Here is a 20,532-nt window from a genome sequence, read left to right on the forward strand (position 1 = left end):
CTGCACTGAGAGAGTCTGGATTTAGAATCCCTTATACCTGAAAATTTGTAACGAAATCGGTCCTAGATTGATTAGCTGAAGTGCTCACGTACAATATTTCACAGCCAGATGAGCAGTTTTGGTGCTGCGTTTGCTGCTGTGATGGCAGAGACTGTGCTGGGAGCCTTGCAGTCCCTGTGGGGCACGTGTCCCACACTGCAGGGGCACAGCAGCAGCTGATGTGCTGCCTCTGCAGAAGGAAAAAGGTGTTTTTACCCTCCCTTGATGAGCCAGACCCTGCAAGGAGAGGAGAAGGAGCCGGTGCTGAGGGCTGGAGGCGTGGTAGCACAGGCAGCCCATGGCTCTGGGAGCAAAGCAGTTTGTCAGAGCCTGGCAGAGCTTCACCTGAGGGGTATTGTAAGAGACAGTGTTCCACAAAACTTTGAAATAAAGAGCAGAGAACACGCATGGTGATGGCTCCCTTCCTCTTCCCATTTCTCTTGAATGTGAGTTAGCTGCCACCCAGAAGATCTGAAGGATATGGAGAGAGGAAAATGACACAAAATAGTGTAGCAGTTACCATCTTCTATCCTGAAATGTGTAGAGCCAGACAATCCTCAGAGGTGATTCAGAGAAGAGGTCAATTCCTTTATATTTGAAGGGGAATTCGAGTTTTTGATATTTGTATCTGATTTTTTAAAGCAAACGTGTGGTCTTCATCTGAGTGCTAGCTGCTGACAGGCAGCAGAGGAGCAGCAGCAGCACAGCTGGAGGAGGTGGCATTTATTTATGGGGCATTTGCTGCTGCTCAATTCTCCACTGTGAATCCATGAAGCTGCTGGTTGTACTGAAAAAAAGGAGGATAGGGATGCTCAGTCACCTGCATAGCTCAGCCTCCAACATCAAGAGTCACACTGAAAATGACATTGAAGTGACATTGGCATTACCTGGAGGCAAGGAGATGAACAATGATATTAAAATGATGTAAGGAAATAAAAGGATTTTATGGATGAGGGTCACAGTTAGAGGTCTAGATGTGTGTCCATTTGATGGAAGGTGGACGGGGAAGAGGAGCTGGAGGCAGAGCTGATCCTGCTAAACCCAGAAAAAAGGGCAATTAAAGCAGTCAGGTAATTTCATATCACCAAAGTGATATGAAAAGTGTGGCAGGTTCACAGTCACAGTGCTGGCTTTGTTGCCACTGTCTCCCAGTGGTCAGAGGCACAGTGAATAGCTGCTTCCTTCTCCTACCCCAGCCAAACACCAGCACCCTCTGAATTAGCAAAATCCCAAGCTGCCACATTCCTGTTTGGCAGTGCTTTGGCACAAATGGGCTCAGGGAAAACAGCAAAAGCAACTAACCAGTAAGGTGAAACAGTGTCACTTATAACTATAAATTATCAGCCATCAGCTGTCCTGAGAAATTCTGTCAGGTACCCACATCAGTTTCTGTTATTAAAATCATGTTGTAAATGCAGACTTGGATTTTGAAAGTTAAAAATGAGCAGGGATACAGGAGCAACTGTGGCTGCAGAAGAAAATATAAGTAGTCTCATGAGTACATATGGTCTATTTTTCAATAGTGTCTATTGGCAATAGGAAGGTAAAAAGAATCTGTGGAGTTGAAGACAGTGCAGCAGAGCTTAGTGTCTCAAAGCCTCACCTTTTCTGAAGAATATTCCAGATGCTGCTAAAGTGGTTATACATGAATATGCTACTTGTAGTGATGCTGGTTTGAGTTCTGCCTTTTTTTTGCCTTTTGTATGTTCTCTATTCTTCGCACATATATTTGTGGCTCTGTAGCCTGTTGTATTAGTAGCTCATTTTCCCAGTAATTTTCCATGGCCTTTCTCTGAGCAGAAAGACACAACAAATTCCGGAGCTCCAAGCCCTGAGGGGTGTTGGGGTACAAAGCCCCTGTCCTGTCTTGGTTAATCCTGGGAACCAAGGCTGAGAACAACTCTTGGAAATACATTTAATGGACAAGTACAGCTAATGCTGAAGGGGGGCTCCAGAAAAGGGGTTTGACCTAGGGGGGAATTGCATCACCATTTGTCCTCCTAATTGGTGCTTTTTATCAATTATGCTAATTTCCTAAAACCTATTAATGTGCATTCACCCCTGGTGGGGGTGAAATTTTGTGGACATCTTTCCATAACTGCTCCTGAAAGCCTTCAAATAAAGACCCTCTTTTATATCACCTCCTTATTAAAATTATCTCAAGTTTCACTTCCAAGTTAGGAAAAAGGCAATAGTAGCTATTCCTTGGATATGTGAAAGAGAGAAGAACTCTTCTTGGAATAGGCTCCTTTTAGTACTTTTGCTGTTGTTTTGCTGTTTGTTTTTCCCAGCAGTAGCCTAAAAATAGTTTGAGCTGCTGTGGTTCAATACAGATACCCAGTTCAGGTACATGGTAATAAAATTTGAATAGAAGGTCTGCGTGTGTTCTGTCAGGAAGGTGTTAAGGTGCTCGATGACTGTCTTTGCACGCTGCTAATTTGGGCTGGTGTTTTTAGTTGTATTCCCAGTAGGAATGGCACAGAGTTTCTCCCAGACAGCTTTGATAGCTGATTCCTGTGGGAAGGGCTACTACTGAGTCACAGTAGCCATCCCACCAAGCTCAATGCCTGCTTTGCTCTGATAAACCAAATTTCCAATTAAAAAAATCCAGAAACAAAACAACCTCCTAAAACTTCACATCCTCTTCCTTCCACTGAGATACTGATTATTTATTTTCCCCTCTGGAATTTCAGGGGAAGGGATTCTGGATGTATGTGAAGGCTGTATTTATGGAACCAGATTAACCTGCAAGTTCTTGATGAGGATTTATCTTGTTCATTGCATGTGAGGATTGTGGCATTTTTCTTCTTTTGTTTTTATAGCAGAATGTTAGGAGATGAGAGAGAAGTACTTCACAGAGATTGTATAGACTACGCAATGGACTTTATGAAGATCTGAAGAGATGCTCAACCAAGAATTCTTCAGATAAATTATAAAAGAAAGAAGTGAACTTAAAAGGATGTATTTTATTTTTAAAATTTTCTAGCTCTTTTTATTTTCTATGACAGCATATTTAATTGTGTCATGTATTAAATAATTCAGCAGACTAATAATGATACAAATAATCTGAAATTAAAAATAATTTGTGGCACTAAAATCATAACTATAATTAGGTTTTTTTTGTTTCTCTAATATTCCTAATCAGAACTACTGCTTCACAAAGGGCTGTGAAATAGTCCTGTTGGGCATGCAAGGTTCCTCATGAGCAGTACTGAGTTTCTAAGGTCTGGCTTTGATCTTTTACTAGTATTTTAGTTTTGGTGGGACAGAACCCTTGGGATTAGAGCTGTCAGGAGGCCTGGAGAGTGCTCGGCTTGTGTGCTGGAGAGAAGGACTGCTGTGATGTATTAATAGTGGATTGCAACTGACGTGCAGAGTAGATGCCTGGATTGTTTTGAAAAGTACATTTAAAAATTTTTTTGTGTCGGTTTTGTTTATCAAGCCCAGAGGTAACTCAATTTCTAACCATGATTTCAGGAGTAGTTTTTGCTATTATTGAGACTTCTTGGTAACTGCATATTTTGGGTGGTATGTTTCAGGTACTAAAATACACCCAAAACTGAGTGCTATATGAATTTTTCTCCAGTAGTCTTTGTCTGGAGAAAAAAACTATAAAAAGTTTTTATACTACATCTCTGCTGGACACTGCAGTTTGCATATTTTCCTGTTTTCAGAGTCTACTGTCTCTCCTGGCTTTTATTTCCAAAACATGCCAGCAGTGGAAGTCAGGTGGTGGGCACAAAGTAATGGCAGCAACATGAAATAAGGCATTCTGTGGGCTCTGGAGATGCACGGTGCAGAACAAGCTGCAGCTGAAAGGTGACAAATCTGAGACAGTTGAACTCTGTGTGTAGACCTGAGAGACTCCGAGCTAGATCACAGGTAGGTGCTGAATTTCTGCACATGGCTCTTCACTGTTCGCTAACTAAAAATATTTTCTGGAACGGAGAGTGCAGGCACCTTGCTTTGGACTTTCCTAACTCCCACTGTGTTCAGTGCATCCTTCTGTTGATCAAAGCAGGGCAGATTGAACAAATCAGGCTCTTTTGCGGAGAAGAGTACAGAAACACGCTGAATGTCAGGGGAATGTGCTGGGCAGAATATGGGAAGCGGCTCAGATAATGCTGCAGACTGGTAGCAGAGATTGTTTTTTCTCAAGGAACACAGGAGGTAAGAGGAGGGTGGCAGCAAAGAGGACTCTCCTGGGGGCTATGTGACCTAGATGGGTGGCTCCTAGGACCAATGGATCTCCAATTCATATTCCTAAAAGACTAGGAGTACTTCAACTAAACGTTTCCACGTATCCTCAATGAATTTCTACACCACAAAAAATAAAAATTCCTTCAAAAAGACAACCTCTTAATTGCTGCTGACAGTTTACTAGGACTACTTCTGACCTGCCTAGAACATTAAATGTTAAATCTCTTGTGATAACAGTGAGTCTGGATGAGCTGTTAACCATGTGTAATTTTATGGCATACAATATGAAAGTTTGTGATTTACATGGTCTTGCCCTTGGCAGCATTACAGCTGGACTGCTTATCACCTCACACATTCTGCCTACAAAACTTTCTATAAAAGTAAATGAACAGTTAAATGTACAAACTCTTTTGTAGAAGTTTTGTTGTTGAGGGATGAGCTAAAAAAAAAAATAAATTCCTCTATAGAAGCCTTGTATTCACATTGGGTTTTGTTGTCATTATACTTAAATGAGAGTTGCACCACCACTGTGGATAATAAGAGCCACCAGGATTGGGGACTGACGACTTTTTAATTCCTTTTTCCTGCCTGAAGTATAGGCAGAAGTTTAATTTCCCTTACTCTCTGGAAATTTAATCTTTTTAAGATTTTGTTCATCTTGGCTCTGGTTAGAACAGTTGAATCCTTTGCATTTGTTTTCAAGACTGGAAAGTAATTTTCCTCTAGTATTTTCCATACCTAATCATTTAAATTCAGTGACAATTCACCTTTCATCCTTCCCTTATGAGCTGACTAGATTGAACTCCTTTAATTTAGCATTGTGGAGCTTATTTTTTAGCTTCAGGGTTACTTTTGTTCTCCTTCAAAGTTTTCAGGAAGTAAGTAGAAATAATAAATTTTATCATCAGAAAAGTCATTTTAATCTGGTAGTGTTTTAATTCAATCACATAAGAACAGAGAAAGATTAAACTATTTTTACCCTAGTACCAGACCCAGGTTTTATGGGAATACAGGCATAGCTTTAGATAACTAAGTCTGTCTCTGAGCTGTCTCCTTCTAAGTCAAAATCTTTTAACCTTACTTGGTTGAAATTATCTTGGACAACAAAAAAAGAACATTGAAATGAAAAGTTTTTCTAAAAAAGTCTTGTTGACTGGCATTAATTAGTTTTCTTGCATCTAATTACTGGTAATCATTGCAATGACAACAGTAAAGAAAAAACCTTAGAGGTCTTGAATTTTTCTGAGTGGTAAGGATATGTTTAGGTAGCAGTAAATGCTATCACATTTTAATGAGGAGAAAAGATTTTGAACTAGCTTTTGAATCTAAATATAGACGTTTACAGTTAATTTTAAGTGCGTGTAGGAGAGGAGAGGATGGCCTTTTACCAAAAGCAATGGTTTGTGTTGCTACATTGTTCATTGGAGCAAAACACTGTTTGGGGCTGGATTTGATATGCACATTTCTTTATTAGAATTACTGAACAAAAAAAGAATCAGTGACTTTCACAGAATTGCACAGTAAAATCTTCTATAAACAAGAAATTAAGTTTTCTCAGTGCACTTGATGCCATCCAGTGATCTGTTCCCAGATTTATTTGCAGGGCGGTTCCTGGGCACACACACTGCTGCGTGGATGGAGCGCTGTCTCGCAGGCTGTCAGCAGAAAAGGCTGATCATCTCTGCAGGGAACTGGTGCCAAGCTGGGCCCTGCAGGGCTATTAATTCCAAACTCTTCCACCATCTGCTTTCAGGAACTAGAGAGGGGAGCATCACTGACCTTCGGGGTGTTTTTGCCTTTGGCTATTAAACAATCTTCGATAGTTCTGAGCCCTGACTCTGAGCTCTGCCTGCAGTCTCTTTCTCTCACTCCAGTTCCTACAGAGAGCTTCAAGGTGTCCAACCCATTAGAAACTTCTGAGCACATTTTTCCTGAGTATGGCAAAACTAGATAGAAAATTATGGGAATAGCAAATCAACCTTTTATATTCAGTGAGTAAGGGTTCAAAAACAAACCAAGGAATGCATCCAGACATTTCTTTAAAGGTGAGAGCACATGTCCCAGATGCAGAGGGACTCCTGCAGACTGCAGTGGTGTTGCATCCTTTGTAGTGGTGCCATGTCTTGCTCATTGTTGTGCTGTGTAGGTCTGCACTAGCTATAAAATCCCAAGGAGGTATAAAATGGTGAGGAACCCTGCCTGCTTGTGCACAAACTCAGCAGCACTTATTGCCCATGTGTGGCACTGGGCTGGAGCAGTCATCCTGCTCGTTTTGTGTCCCCAGGAGTGGTGACAGTCTCTGCTAGCTCCAGCATCTGATCCTGTTACATCAGAGTCTGGTTTCTGCAAGTCTGGAGGTGGAAGACTGGGAGGGATAGCTAAAGCACTGGCAGAAGAAACAATGTGAGATAATGCTTAAACTGAATATTGGGAGCACTAGGAACTCCCAGGCTCTCACAGGGAGGTTTTTTGAACCCCCCAAAATCCTTACTAGAGGGCTGGTCTGCTTTGAGATATGGGTGGACAGTCACTTCTGCCATCTGCCTGCATTGCCCAGGCATGCAAAAGAATTGTGGTGAAAATAAAATAGCTGAATTACGTAAACTTGACTGCCCTTCCAGCTGGGAGAGAAGATGAAGCTTAATGTTACAAATGTGGTGGTCTCAATGGCCATTTTTTATTGGACATGATAAGACTGTCAGCATGGGGAATGAAATGCATTTGAGCCTCTTGCACATCTGCACTGGCCTCTTGCACATCTGCACTGGCCTCTTTCACTTGAAGGATTTATTTTTGACTTATTCCATTGTGCCTGGAGTGCTTAAAGTGCCATTTGCAAAATTAATCCTTGAAATGGAGGAAGAATACTCATTGCATTTGCAGAAATTGAGTGGGGACTAAAATCCTCATTCAGCAAATATTGCAGATGTCACATTGTGCTAAAGAAATTGGCAAAAATGTTGAGTGGTTTTAGTCTAATTTTAAACCCACATAAAATTAATGGTCAATAGGGATACATAACCTTTGAATATTTTGAAAACAAGAGAAGCTTTGAATTGACTATGGTCAATTTGAGTAGTAAAATAGTTTTTAAGATAAATGCTTGTCCTGGTTTAGGGCAAATTTGGGAGAAAACCTCCAAAGGGGGTCCCTCCAGGAAGCAAACCCACATGGCCCCTCCTCCCAGCCGGTTCAGGAAGTATTCCTTGGAGAGAAGTGGAAAGAGCCTGTTTATTTAACAGTCACAGCACCCCCCAGCACACAAAATGAACAATACCAGATTACACCACTCTTTCACTGCTCTGGAAAAGATGACAAATTCAGAAAGTCTCTCTCTCAGGGGTGGTCGCTCTGTTCTCAGTCCCTGCAGTGCTGGGGCAGCTGCTGCAGCCACAAGGTGCAAACCCTCGGTGTTCCCAGGTCCCAGTCCAGAGCAGGTTCGAGCAGGTCCAAAAAAAGGGAAAGAAAAACAGTCCAGGGAAAAATTCAGTCTGCTTTGCTGAACTAACTAATGGGCAGAAGGAAAAGCAGGAGCAAAACGCAAAAGCAGCACCATGTACGGCCCCGTCTCCGTGTCCTGCCGATTGTGGGGGAGTGAGCAGGCTGATAACTGATAACAAGACAAAACGTTCACTCTTCAGAGCCTGTCTTGAAGGCACAGCACAGACTATCCAGCATAAACAGAACACATGGCTGGGGATAGCATCATAACGTCACCCTAGGACAATGCTATAAAGGATATTTATGAACTTTTAAATTCTGTTTTGTTCTTTTAAATGAGAGCTTAAGAACAGAAAAATTTGCATATTAGTTTGGTAACATTCCACTTGAAAATCAGAAGAAAAGAAAAAAATGTGTATTTAAAGTAAATTTTGATGAAAAGTTTAGAAATGCCTAAACAAATGGGGGGGGTTTCATTTTTCATGAAAAAAACCGATATTTTAGGGACATTCCAACCATTGTTGCAGTCTGTGACTTTTTTTTTTTTTTTTATGAAAAGCATATTTTTGTCATTCTCAGGTAATTAAAATTTGAGATTGGTGGTTTAGGGAACTATTCTGTGGACCTATTTTTTTTTTTTTTTTTTTTTTTTTTTGCACTGATAGCTAAATAAGTTCCAAACATTTAGTGCAAAAGTTAAAGCCAAACAGGTTTCTGAATGATTTATGATTTTATTACCTTATGTATTTATTTCTTTTTTTAAAGTCAGAGTGATGTTCAGCATCCAGTGAGTCTCCCACTGTAAAGCTTGTATTCAAAATTGGAGACAAATTATTAATAAAATACATTGTGTCTGCTAGAGCCTGCCATTAAATGATGTCCTGGAAACAGTTCAGTATTTGTTGTACAATAGTATTAGGGAAGGGAAGCAATAATACAGCGTCTTTTTGTCGTAGCTGAGTAAGTTATTAGTCTTAGACTAAATGCCTTTGTGTAAACAAGAGTTTAGTGTTGAGTTTTTCTGTGGTCTTTTGCCAGAAGCATTATGAAAAGCAAAGTTGCTGCATCAGTCCTTTTACTAGTCTTTTCTGGAAGAAAATGTATTTCATCATATGTTTGCAAGTCTGACATGAAAATATTATTTAATGGAACGGTCTTTAAGTCTTCTTTGACCAGTTCTGTCCTCAAATGGGTATGAAAGTGTGTAAATAAAATTATTGCAGCATCTTACTAGCTTCTGATTCTCCTGCCTTCTCCCAGCGGCAGAGCTGCAGGGGCTGAGGCAGCTGCTGCTGCTCTGCAGGAGGACAGAGCTTATCATTATATTGGCATTCAATCTCTCCCTTGTGCAATTCTTGTCCCTTCCCTTCTTTCCATATTCCTTCTGTAAATATTAATATGTTGTCTTGTTTGAATTTTAAGACTGATCTTTTCCCCCTAAGAATGATTTTCTGTAATTATTTATGCTATTACCAATTTCTGAAAGATTTTCTTAAAAGCTATAAACTCAGTTTGGGAATACAAAACAAATCACTTTTCTTTCCTTGGCAACGAAGATGAAGGAAAGCTAGAAATGTTTGTTTATCAAGACATTCAAACTTATTTAGAATTCAGACAGCAATTCCTGTCTGTTTAGACAAATATTTGTTCTTCTTGTGAAGGTAGTTCCCAGTGCAAAGTGATAGACTGGGTACTCATGCCAATACCTCTTTAACAGTGATTTAAAAAGCAACAAAATATTTTAACATTTTGGACTAGATAATCTTGCAAGCAAGACAGAACCTAGAAAACATATGGCAACTTTCACTGTTGTGGTGCCCTCCTCATGAACAATTTCAGAGTTGGGGATTGTCACTTCTCTTCTTTCATCCCTCAAGGCAGTCAAGAGACTTCCACCCCACAAGTCTCCTTGCGGTGCACTGAGAAGCCAGAGAGTGCAGCAGCAGCAGCACTCATGCCTTGTTTTAGGTATTAGTTTCTTCCTTCCCTATTGTACATTGCCACAGAGCAAAGCAGGGGTTCTCTTCCCAGCTTCTCTTCGACTCTTCTTTCTCCCTCTTCTCAGGTTTTTAAGGTTGCAGAGCACTCAGGCTGTGTGTGCAAAATCTACTGATGTTTTAGTATTTGTCTTATTTCAGCTCTTTCTGAGCTGTCTGGAAGGGAATAATGTAAGAAAAAAACATTTGCATCCTTCGTTTGCTGCTAATTTGGAGTAGATGCAGCACTACTGTAATTCTTACCAGGGAATCTCAGACATATTCTTCTCTCAATAGGCACGTGTCTACTTATGTCTATAATAATGTATGAACCGTATAACAGATTTTTCCATAATCATACTAAATATTTATGTTTTCTTTTGTTTCCACAGTACCCTTCATGGTAAAATAGGTTTCAATTACATTAGCTGTGTTTCTGGGTTTGAGTTTGTTTTTGTGTAGTTTTTTTTTTCTCTTCCTGTGTTGTACTAACAATCTCTAAGTTGTTATTAGTACAGCACTATTTTCTGAGTGAAGAAATAAATACCACTTGACAGTTGACAACTGCTTTTAAACAGAAGAAGCCATTACTGCAGTAGCACGTGATGGCAGAGTGACTGACGCAGTGCCTGACCTTCGCAAGCAAGTGCTGGTCCAGCTGTCCTGGTTCTTTCTGTCAGTGATGGCTGGGTCTAGCAACAGCAACATAAGTGTGAAACCCTTGTATTCAGGAGGCTCATATATCTTCTGCCTTTGTGCTGTTTAAAATGGTTGCTAGGGAAGACAAAGAAAGGCCTGTTTGGAGAGGAAGATGGTCAGAGACAAACTGGTTCCCAGTCCACTCTGCATGTGAATAGTGCTACACTGCAGCAACAATAGCACTAAAGGGAGATTTGTTTATTTTTAGCTATGTTACATTGGTTTCCCATTTGTTTGTTTTCTTGAATGTAAGCTGCAGGCTTCTGTGTGCACATGAGACCTTGGAATGCATGTAGAAAGAAAATGTACATTAGGAGCAGAGCTAGAGTTGTTTATAGCAAGAGGTTTTTAGAGGTTTTTTTAGCCTAGAGAAACATATCTCCATGTACTGATTATATATTTGCTTGAATCTTTTTATTATTAGCCCTAATGGGACCATCCCTGTTTGGGATGATGACAGTCATCACCTTAGTAACACCTTCCAACTCACATTGCTGCTGTGAGCAGTTTTCTGTTGTACTGTGGAATAAATCTAGTATATCAAGTGCATTGGAAATTCAATGAGAAACAGTGATTTCTTGTTTCATCCATCAGTTGTGCTTCTCAAACCTGTAACTACATGAGAAGAATATGAAAGTAAAACTTACAGGTCACTTAAGTCCTGGATAAACTATTAGCAAAATATTGCTGCATGGGAAGTGTACATGGATATTTCTGAAATTACTACCACTGTGGCTATTTCTCATTGGGGAAGTTAGTTTTCTTCTCAAGAGTCCAATACAAGAAAAAAGTATATGCAAACTTGAGATGAGTGGTGGATAGAAATCTACTCCAAATACATTTGCAACTAGATCTCCTATTTGTTTGGATTAGTTGGATTTCTGTGATTTGCAAGACAAGGTGCCAAGCAATACTTTGCTCTAGAAGCCAGCTGCTGAACCTTCACTGCTGGGCTAGGGTTTCTTTTTTTCCCCTCACTTTTTGTCACTGCTTCTTTATGTTTGCATAGGACACTTTGTCTGAATTTTATCTATGAATTATCAGATTTGGGTAAAGTATAACAGCTTTCTACCCCTTTGTACTTAAACTGTGTCTATGCACTGTGTCACATGGTAGGCAGTGACAGAAGGCTATAACCAGCAAGAATCTGGGTTTTTTTTTACCCTTGGGAAGACCCTTTGAACACAAAATGCTTGTAAGAGACACATGGTAACCAGCTCAGCACAGCATTGCAGTTATTTAGGGATGTATTGTCTTGACAAGTCAATGATCTCCATCTGAAATGGGGGCTTCTTTTGTAGGAGCAACAATGCTGCATGTGTACAATAAAATGCCTGAAATCACCAGTGTCAGAGAAACCAGAGAGGAGGGCAGCAGCTGACATTAATTTCATGTACCTCAATCTGACAGATTCATGTGGCACAGACATGTGCTCTGGATATAGATCCCAAGACACACAAGTACATCCACTGTTTGATTAGGAAATAAGAAAATACAGCCTGCATTTCTAGAGCCTCACTCAACCATTGCCTGAGCCACATGGAAGTTGTCAGAACAGCTACAGCCTTTTAACTAAGAGCCTCAGAAGGAAGGTCTATATATGTTTGTTTCTAAACTAATATGTATATTTTTCTTATTTAATCTGGTCTAAAAGGGGACCAAGAATCTGCCATGGGGTGTGCAAATAAAGAGGTGCTTATGTTGATGCTCAGCCACACAAGTGCCATGCTGGCACAGATCTATGATTTCTAAGTTGAACTTTCTGAACAATGACAAGTTCATTTTGCCATGTGTTTCTGCTTTGTGCTGAAATAGATCCAAACCCCTCATATCAACATCACAAATGAAATTATGTGAAAGTGTCTCTTTTCAAATTAGAAAGACCCTTCTACTTTTTAATTTGGCATCTTCTTTTGAAAACAACAAAAAATGGACCACAAGTGACAAAAATGTGCCATACAGAAACATTTCCCTTGGAATTGATACACCCTGTGAAACACTGTACTCCTGATGGAACAGCATAATTCTGTGGGGTGTGGGGAAAAAAACCAACATGGCAAAACCCACCCAAAACATCTTGTCAAGTTTTGACAAAATCTAATATCTTTTCAGAGAAGTCTCAGAGTGAACAGATTAATTCAAACTATCTGGTTCCCTTTTTTTCTCTTAAGAGAAAGAAGAAAAAAAGAACAATTTTCCTTGAAAATATGGTTTTTAAAATATACTTCAGCCCCTGACCTTCTGACACAAGCATACATCTAGCACGTTCTGCTAACTGATATGAAAAAATTACTGGCCTGGAACCAAATGTCTCATTGAAAACTAAGATGAACAAAAGTGTCATTCAGACTTGGAAGTGTTAGCTAGAAAAGCTAAATGCTTCTCTATGTGCCCTTATAATTTGCCTTTCTCTAATTTGTCAATAGATTCAAGTCTGTCTCCTCCTGTTCCTCAGACTACAGGCCTGTGTAAGGAAGAGCAAATTGACAACAGTGTGCTTAGTCCAAATGCGTGGACAACACCTGGGACAAGTGCTAGTGCTTGGTGATGTTTTTGAGGATCAGATGCACTGACAGTCTGTTGCACATATCAGTCAAAATCCTGTCCCTGCAATCTACTTCTGTACTCCCAGGAGCACTATGTGGTGCACATAAGTCCAACAGGTTAGAGTTTATCTGCTGAAAATACACTGCTGCTTTAATAATGCTGTAGTAATGTATTTTACATTCCTTGTTTGAAAGTAGCAGGTGATACATGAATGAAAAATCTTATTTAGTATATTGATCAGCTCATCTAAAAGCTGATTGATCTCAAGATCTCTCATGAGAGCCCACCTGGAGTACTGCACCCTGCTCTGGGACATGCAGCACAGGATGGGTTCCAACTCTCCACAGGGAGGCCAACAGGGCCACAACAGGGAGCTTGATGATCGTTAAGTTTTTGTAATAAGAGAACAACTCTTCCTGTTGTTCTCTTATTATAAAAACTTCTATACCTTCTTGGTGATTTCTCATGAGCAGTTCCTCACAGCACTGACTCCTTCCTCCTTGCAGCACAACCAACAAACTCCAGCAGCTCTTCTTGACTAGCTAACCCACTCTTATAGCACTCATCCTTACTGGACATAGATGTGGCCTATTAAGGGCAGGCCTGTTCCTAATCCTTGGTAATTAGTACAGCTGCAACTCCTCAGGAATGAGATTGCCTTCTGCACCATCTCTATTCTCTTACATTCCATCCCCCACACCTTCCAACCCAAACCAGCCCATTCTATATTCTATGATGCTATGATCTTGTCAAAAGTCTCTCTCCAACTTTATTGCAGGCTCGTTTCAGGAAATGGAAGCCTGCAGTTAGGTGCTTCCTGAAGCCTTCCTTTTGCTGGGCTGAACAATTCCAGTTCTCTCAGCCTTTATTCACAGTAGAGGTGCTCTATCCCTCTAATCATCCTGATGGCCTCTTCCAGACTCTCTCCAACAGGTCAATGTGCTCCCTGTGCTGACAGTTCCATAGCACTCCACACTTTATGGAACACTCTGTGCGTGAAACTGAAATTTATTTTGGCGTTCAGGGCTAAACCCGACTCAGACATTTGGCACACTTTCACAGGTGATGTTACATGTCTGTGGGGCACAGGCGGACCCACACGCTGTGTCCTACGGCTGATCCTGCCGGCAGAGCCCATGCTGCTGCCGATGGCTCCGTACCCACTGGCAGTGCCCTGGGGCCTGCGGAAACCCCTCTGTTCTCCATCGGAATTGGGACCGGGATCGGGGCTGGGGGCTGCGGCAGGGTCAGGGAAGGGACGGGACAGTGAGGGAAGGTGGCAGAGGCAGTGAGGGGACAGGGGTAGTGAAGGGATGGGGCACTGAGGGGAGAGGGGCAGTGAAGGGACAGGGACAGGGCAAAAGCAGTGAAGGGACAGAAGCATTAATGTGGCAGTGAAGGGCCGGGGCAGGCAAGAGACAGGGGCAGTGAGGGGACAGGGGCAGGGCAGAGGCAATGAGGGGATAGGGGCAGGAGAGGGGCAGTGAGGGGAAAGGGGCAGGGCAGGGGTGGCGCCGTTGCTTGGCCCGGCCTGGCAGCGAGCGGAGCAGCAGCCGCGCGGTGTCCGTGGCCAGGGGAGATTACAGAGCCACTCTCGATGCCCCTGCTGTGCCCGCCTGGCTGTACAGACCGCTCCATGGGCCGTACGGAGCTGTGCTTCAGCACCCCCGCCCCACCATCTGTGGGGATGTGGTGGGTGTGCCTGTGGCTGTCTGTCCCCCTCTCTCCCACCGCAGCAGGAGACGGAATCCTGCCAAGGTGGGATCCTTGCACAAGGTTATGGGATGTAGGGGGATACAGTATGGGTAAATGAAGGTGGTATAGAATGTAATCTTACCCCCTAAAGAGTTGCAGTTGAGCCAATTATTAGGCATTAGGAGCAGGCCTGGTGTTAACAGGCCACACCTGTAGCCAATCAGAAGAGTGTTATAAAATAATGGATTGGTTGGCTGAGGGAACTGGAGTCAGTTGGCTGCTGTGAGGACATGGATGAGTCAGTGCCTGGAGGAGCTGCCTACAAGAAACATCAAGGAGGTGTGAAACTCTAGCAGTGTGGAACCCTTGCAATGTAATAACAATAGCACTCTTGCACTATAATGACAACAATGGGAGCCTTTGCAGTGAGCCAGTGTGTGAAATAAATTGTTCCTCTTGGCAGCCAATTGACTTGTGACTTGCTTCCCGGTCCGCAGGCTGAGCCAAGCCCAGCCGTTGCTGCTGTCCCTGACTTTGGGCTCTAAAGGATGCTCTGCTCTGCTCCAGCTCCGAGTGGCTTTTGTGGTGCCACAGAGGACAGAGCAGCCTGGACAAGAGACTGACTTCTTGACTTTTTACACCTTTGGGTGTGACTGGGCTGTCTACAAATTTACACAGGTGCTGGGAAGGTGTGGGGCAGAAAACGGCTTTGAAACTGTAAAAAAAGAGTTTGTGGTTTTGAATATATAGCATGGGTATCACAAAGGAATGTTGAATTATCATTGGTTTCTTGAAAAATAATATTTCCGTAGGCTGCAATTAATTTAGGATACTTGTAATTTTGTGAAAATTTTACATATTTTCTTTCCTTAGAGAGCAAATATATTTATTTACTGAAGCTATTCTAAATGTAGAAGGCAATTAACCTTTTATGAAAGTTGAAGCAGACTCTTACATGTGCCAAGAGAGGTGGTAGACGTCCCATCCCTGAGAACATTCAAGGTGAGGTCGGACAGGGTTCTGAGCACCCTGGTGTGGTTGACAATGTGCTGCTCGTTACAGGGATGTTGCCCAGATGAGAATTAAAGGTCCCTTGCACCCAGACCACACTCCTAGCTTATATGGAAAACTGTCTGTACCTGCAGTATACTTGAAGAGCCCAATGAAAGATGAATCTCCTGGAAGGACTCTCAAAAGCTTTTACTTTGGTCTTGCAGAGGACACCTCCTCCTATGAAACTGCAGTATTGTTAATAAACCTCACAAAGTGACAGCAGTAGCGTTTTCATCCACACAAATCCGCATGGTGTGATAGCACAGCCCTCACATGTGTGTTCTCGGCTTAGATTTTAGCCAATCACACATAGAGCAAAACATATTGACAAGAATTCTATTTAATCGTATGAAACACACGTAATGGTAGTTAAAACAAAGACTGGTTCATAAGAGACAAAGAACAGAGATCTATTCATAGTAACTTTCTAAAGATATGCATTAAATAACTTTGTTGCAATCTATAAGCTAGTTCTACAGAGGTCTATTATTTGTCACGTCTGCTCTACTGCTTAGAAAACTTTTTTGCTGTATGTGCAATGCTAACAAAACTTCTGCTTGAGGCTTGCTCTTTTTAACTATTTTCTCAAAACTCTCTAACTTTATGAATCTCAACACTGCTTTTCACCTTCCTCCCTCTGAATCACCACTTTGTGTCACAGATATCTTATAAGGCTTTTCTCCTCTGTGAAAAATGCAACGTTTGCACCAAAAAAAGCTTTAAGGGTGGGTGACCCAGACCCGTCTTTGTGACTTCTGTTTCATAGATCTCTCTGGAGATCTTTGGATGTATCTAAAATTACTTGAAAGTAACTTAGAGGAGATGTGAATTAACATGATTTTACAATTCCTCCTTAAAAGTGGTAAATAAGATCCAAAGAAACAGGTTTTCATGTGTCTTAAACTCACCAGTGTGTATTGGGTGTCAGCTGGGGTTCTGGGCTGGCCTCTCTGAGGACTCACTGCAATGCAAAGCTGAGCCCATCAGCCAATGTGGGCAAAATCTTTAAGAAAGGGGAAAAAAAATTGGAGGACATGGAAGAACCAGGAGTGAAGTTGAGCCTAGAATGGGAGAGGGTTGGTGAGGGTGGTTTTGGTTTGGTTTTTTATTTGTCACCATCCTACTTTGTTATTAGTTTGTAATAAAATTAAATTAATTTCCTCAGGTCGAATCTGTTTTGCCTGTGATGGTAGTTGGTGAGTGATCTCCCTCTTCTTATCTTGACCATGAACATTTCCATCTTATTTTCTCCCTCGGTCTTGCTGAAGAGGGGGAGTGAGAGCAGTTTTGGTTGGCACTTGACAGACAGCCTAGGCCCACCACACACAAACACCAGGTGCCGTTAAAGAGACCAGATTTTAAAACAAAAAATTTGGAGTCAATCTCTAAGATTTAAAAGTGAAACAAGAATGCATGTCTAGCATCACTTTTTGCATTCAACAGACCAGACTCAGCACTAGTACTTTAACCTTTGTTTGCTATGTAAGAGTTGAACAATTTTAGTTTTTCAGAATGAAGAAAAAGCCTCAAAACCTCTGTATTCTTCTTATTATGTTTATTTTATTATGTTTATTTTATATATCATATAGGGACAGTTTTAGAAACCTTTTTGTGACTTTGGCTCATTGGTTGTAAGTAAGCTCCAATGTTTCATGGTCCATTGTTTAGCTTGCCTCAAGAACTGATAAATACTAAAACCTGGCACCGTGTCCATGAAAACACAACTTGTTTTGCCAATGCATGAGAGGTGTTCTGCATATCAAGCAATGAGAACTCACAGTCACTTTGAACAAACAATTCTCATGCCATTGGTTTGACTTTATCTAAGATTTGTAATGAGACAGAGGCTCTATTGTCTTTTATAGCTCCAGCTTTACATGAAGAAAAATTGTAATTTCTCAGTTACTAGTATTGTGTTGTTGCTTTTTTTTCTTACTCCTAGCTATAGTGTGCAGAAATATTTTGCCTTACAATCCTGGCAGGAACCTAAACAATAATTTGTAACTGGAATTAAACAAAATAAGGGTCTGCTCTAGTTACTTAACATTTAGAAGAAATTGTGCTGTTCAGAAAGCTGCATGTAACATCAAAACCAGGCTTAATTTCCCCAAATCCTATTACACTCAAGGTGTCAAACTGAAAAAAGATCATCCACTGTCCTATATTTCCTTTTTGGTTTCTGTTTTCCTACATATTCTTTCTATACACTCAATAGAGGCATTAGGAAAACAGGCATATATGCACATCAGGATATAGATGCACAGAGCATACATGTGCACAGTAGCTCTAGATTGCTAATTTTATTAAAGGAGTTCCTGCTTTTTTTTGTTATGGATGTTTTCCTTTCCTGTCTAGCTTCCTCTACCCTTGAAGTTTTTACTCAATGTTTTATTCTGGTAAAGGAAAATTCGTGGTATATATTAGACTTAAAATGAAGAAGAATATAAACAATATCATTAGTTATTTCTTCAGATACAGATGTTTGATCTTCTCACAGTGCCTAATTTCAATTTTGTTGCTATTTGAAGTCGGTTCTGCTTTATGAGCATTTCTAACAAAAACAGCCTAATCCCCAATGCACAGCTTCTGCTCAAATGAACTCTGCCTGAATTCAGAGAACTGCACAGTGTTTGGCACACAGGGTTGAATTCATTCACATCACATTTTGCTGACAAATTTTCCCTTGACTCCCCTCTCATCAGTAGAGAGAATAAATAACCCTCAAACAGTTAAAGTCAAGGTAATCAGTAGGCAAGCGCTATGACTATCTCTTTATGTATAACTATGACATTTAGGGACATAGTTTGGTGATGGATTTGTCAGTGTTATGTTTACCATGGGACTCAATGACCTTAAAGGTTTCTTCTAACCTAAATGATTCTATTATTTTCTTTTCCAACATTTGAACAAATTCACAGAGACTGAAATATACACTGATGTGCTTCCTAGAATACGAAAAACCCCATACATGAAAATAATTAAAACTAGTTATGTTATCTCCAGCAATATATTAGCTTTTACCCTTTTAAAGTGCTGAGATGATGAAGGAAAGAAAATTACTTTAATAGCAGCCTGACCCAAATTTTTTCCAATATTCCTGAAATGAAACAAATTTTTTACCTGAACTTTTTAACTTAACTTAAGAAGTTAAGATTTTTTCCCTAAATAACTTAAACTTGTGTCTAATCCCCTAACAACCTTAATCAACAATTTTATTACAAAAATCTATTTAAGGCTAATTACTTTGATAATATTGCTAATAATCCAATGGCACAATTCTTAGCAAAATCAGTGCAAAATATCTTCATTCTCATACCATCACATAAGAGCATGCAAATAATGTGGAAATATTGTGAAAGTCTTGCAGAGAATAGGTGTCTGTTGTGTTGTTATACTCTGTGCTGCCTTTTACGCCCAAGGCCCTTTAATGCTACCTTGAAATTAATCAGAAGAGCCTGTTCTGCAGCAACATCCTTGAAAGGATACCCAGCCTAGAAGATGCCCACTGGGACTTCTCTGCATGTGCTGACCCACATTTCAGGGAGCTGTTCCTCCCCCAGGCCTCCTGTGCAAAGCCTCTGAGCATCCCTGGCTTTCTGCAGCCCCTCTCCTGTGGCTGCCCCTGGTAGCCTCTAGCTTGTGCCCTGGTTTGGGAGGTGTGAGAGGAAGCCCTGACCCCACAGATATGCAGATCTGCCTAACAGGTCTTGCCATCCTCAGCCTTTTGCAGGGAGTGTGAACTTGTTTCTCTTGCGCCTTTTCATGGTCAGTAGCCCTTGGTGGCTGCTTTGGCCACAGGGCTCCTGCTTGGTCACAAGTGGCCGATGCCGGTACCGCTGCAGAGCTCCGAGCACTGCTGGCGATGCCCTTTCCTCCTGAGACTGCTATCAATAGGCAGAAGAGCACAGGCAAAACCTCCCATGATAAAATTGCCCCTTCCCAGCAGATGGAGGCAGCTGTCATGCCTGATCTGGCAAGATGCTCTATTTATATGTAAGAAAGGGCAGCGTGCCCTGCTGGTGTCAGTGACCTCTATTATAGTATGCAATATAAGAGCACAGGGAACACGGGGACTGAGCAAATTAAGCTGTCTGGGTGTGCTTTGACAGACCTGAAGTGATTTGTGCAGGGCTGTTACACATCTTACAGCTTCTTGGTGGCAGCAGCCTGAAGGGCCCTCTTTTTTTGTTTTCCTTGGGCTGTTCTGATCAGGTCCCAGGGGCCAATAAAAACGTTAGAAACTGGTAGAAATGTTAGGCTGCTGAAAAATTAGATCTCAGTGACACTCGGGGAGATGGAACAGCAAGGCTGACCATGATGCAAAAATGATGGGCTCTCTGCTTCTGAGGTCCTCCTGACATATGTTGGAGCTTTATGCTGTTGTACTTCCCTCAGTAACTAAGCACGATTCATGCAAACTTGTCTGCAATAATAAATCCTTGATAGATTCCTTGCACCCCTCAGAATTCCTGCCCTTTAGAAATTAATGAGTTGTTATTTCAATTTATAGTGCTTGCAAAGTTTTTCTTATTTATTCCTCTTTTAACCTGTTTGTTTTGTTTTTACTTTTTGCTTACTTGTTTTAAATGGATGGTAATGTAGCTCCACACTTCTTTCCTCCTGTCCCACTCTGCCTCCAAAAATCAAAAGATGGATGAATCTGAAGTTACTAACGCCCATAATATTAACATAATTAAATTCTCAGTGTGACTGTAATTTCAGGATGAACCTAAATATTCAGACAAGTATTTGTAAAAAGATTTTCTATTGCTGAATCATTGATTCAAGTTTTATTTCTTTGTATTGTGCTGTTAAAATGATAGGTCTGACCTCTTAATATCTTACATCTTCCAGATCTTTTACCTGGGGACTTAGTGGTTGC

General features: G+C 41.1%; 1 protein-coding gene across 8 annotated transcripts in view; it reads left to right on the forward strand.

Moving 5' to 3' along the window:
* Positions 1-20,532, forward strand: part of OXR1 (oxidation resistance 1) — a 264,948-nt gene that overhangs the window by 70,441 nt on the left and 173,975 nt on the right. Inside the window, exon 1 of one of the 8 annotated variants that reach the window (XM_054275745.1) lies at positions 16,832-16,846. The exons of the other annotated variants lie outside the window; for them this stretch is intronic. The gene's annotated coding sequence lies outside the window, so the exon portion shown is untranslated. Of the gene's footprint in view, positions 1-16,831; positions 16,847-20,532 lie in introns of those variants that run through there. 8 annotated transcript variants of the gene reach the window in all.

Source organism: Melozone crissalis, unplaced genomic scaffold (genome assembly GCF_028551555.1).
Source record: "Melozone crissalis strain CALT ecotype California unplaced genomic scaffold, PUWL_Pcris_2 ptg000002l_1, whole genome shotgun sequence".
In the NCBI taxonomy this organism is placed as follows: Eukaryota; Metazoa; Chordata; class Aves; order Passeriformes; family Passerellidae; genus Melozone; species Melozone crissalis.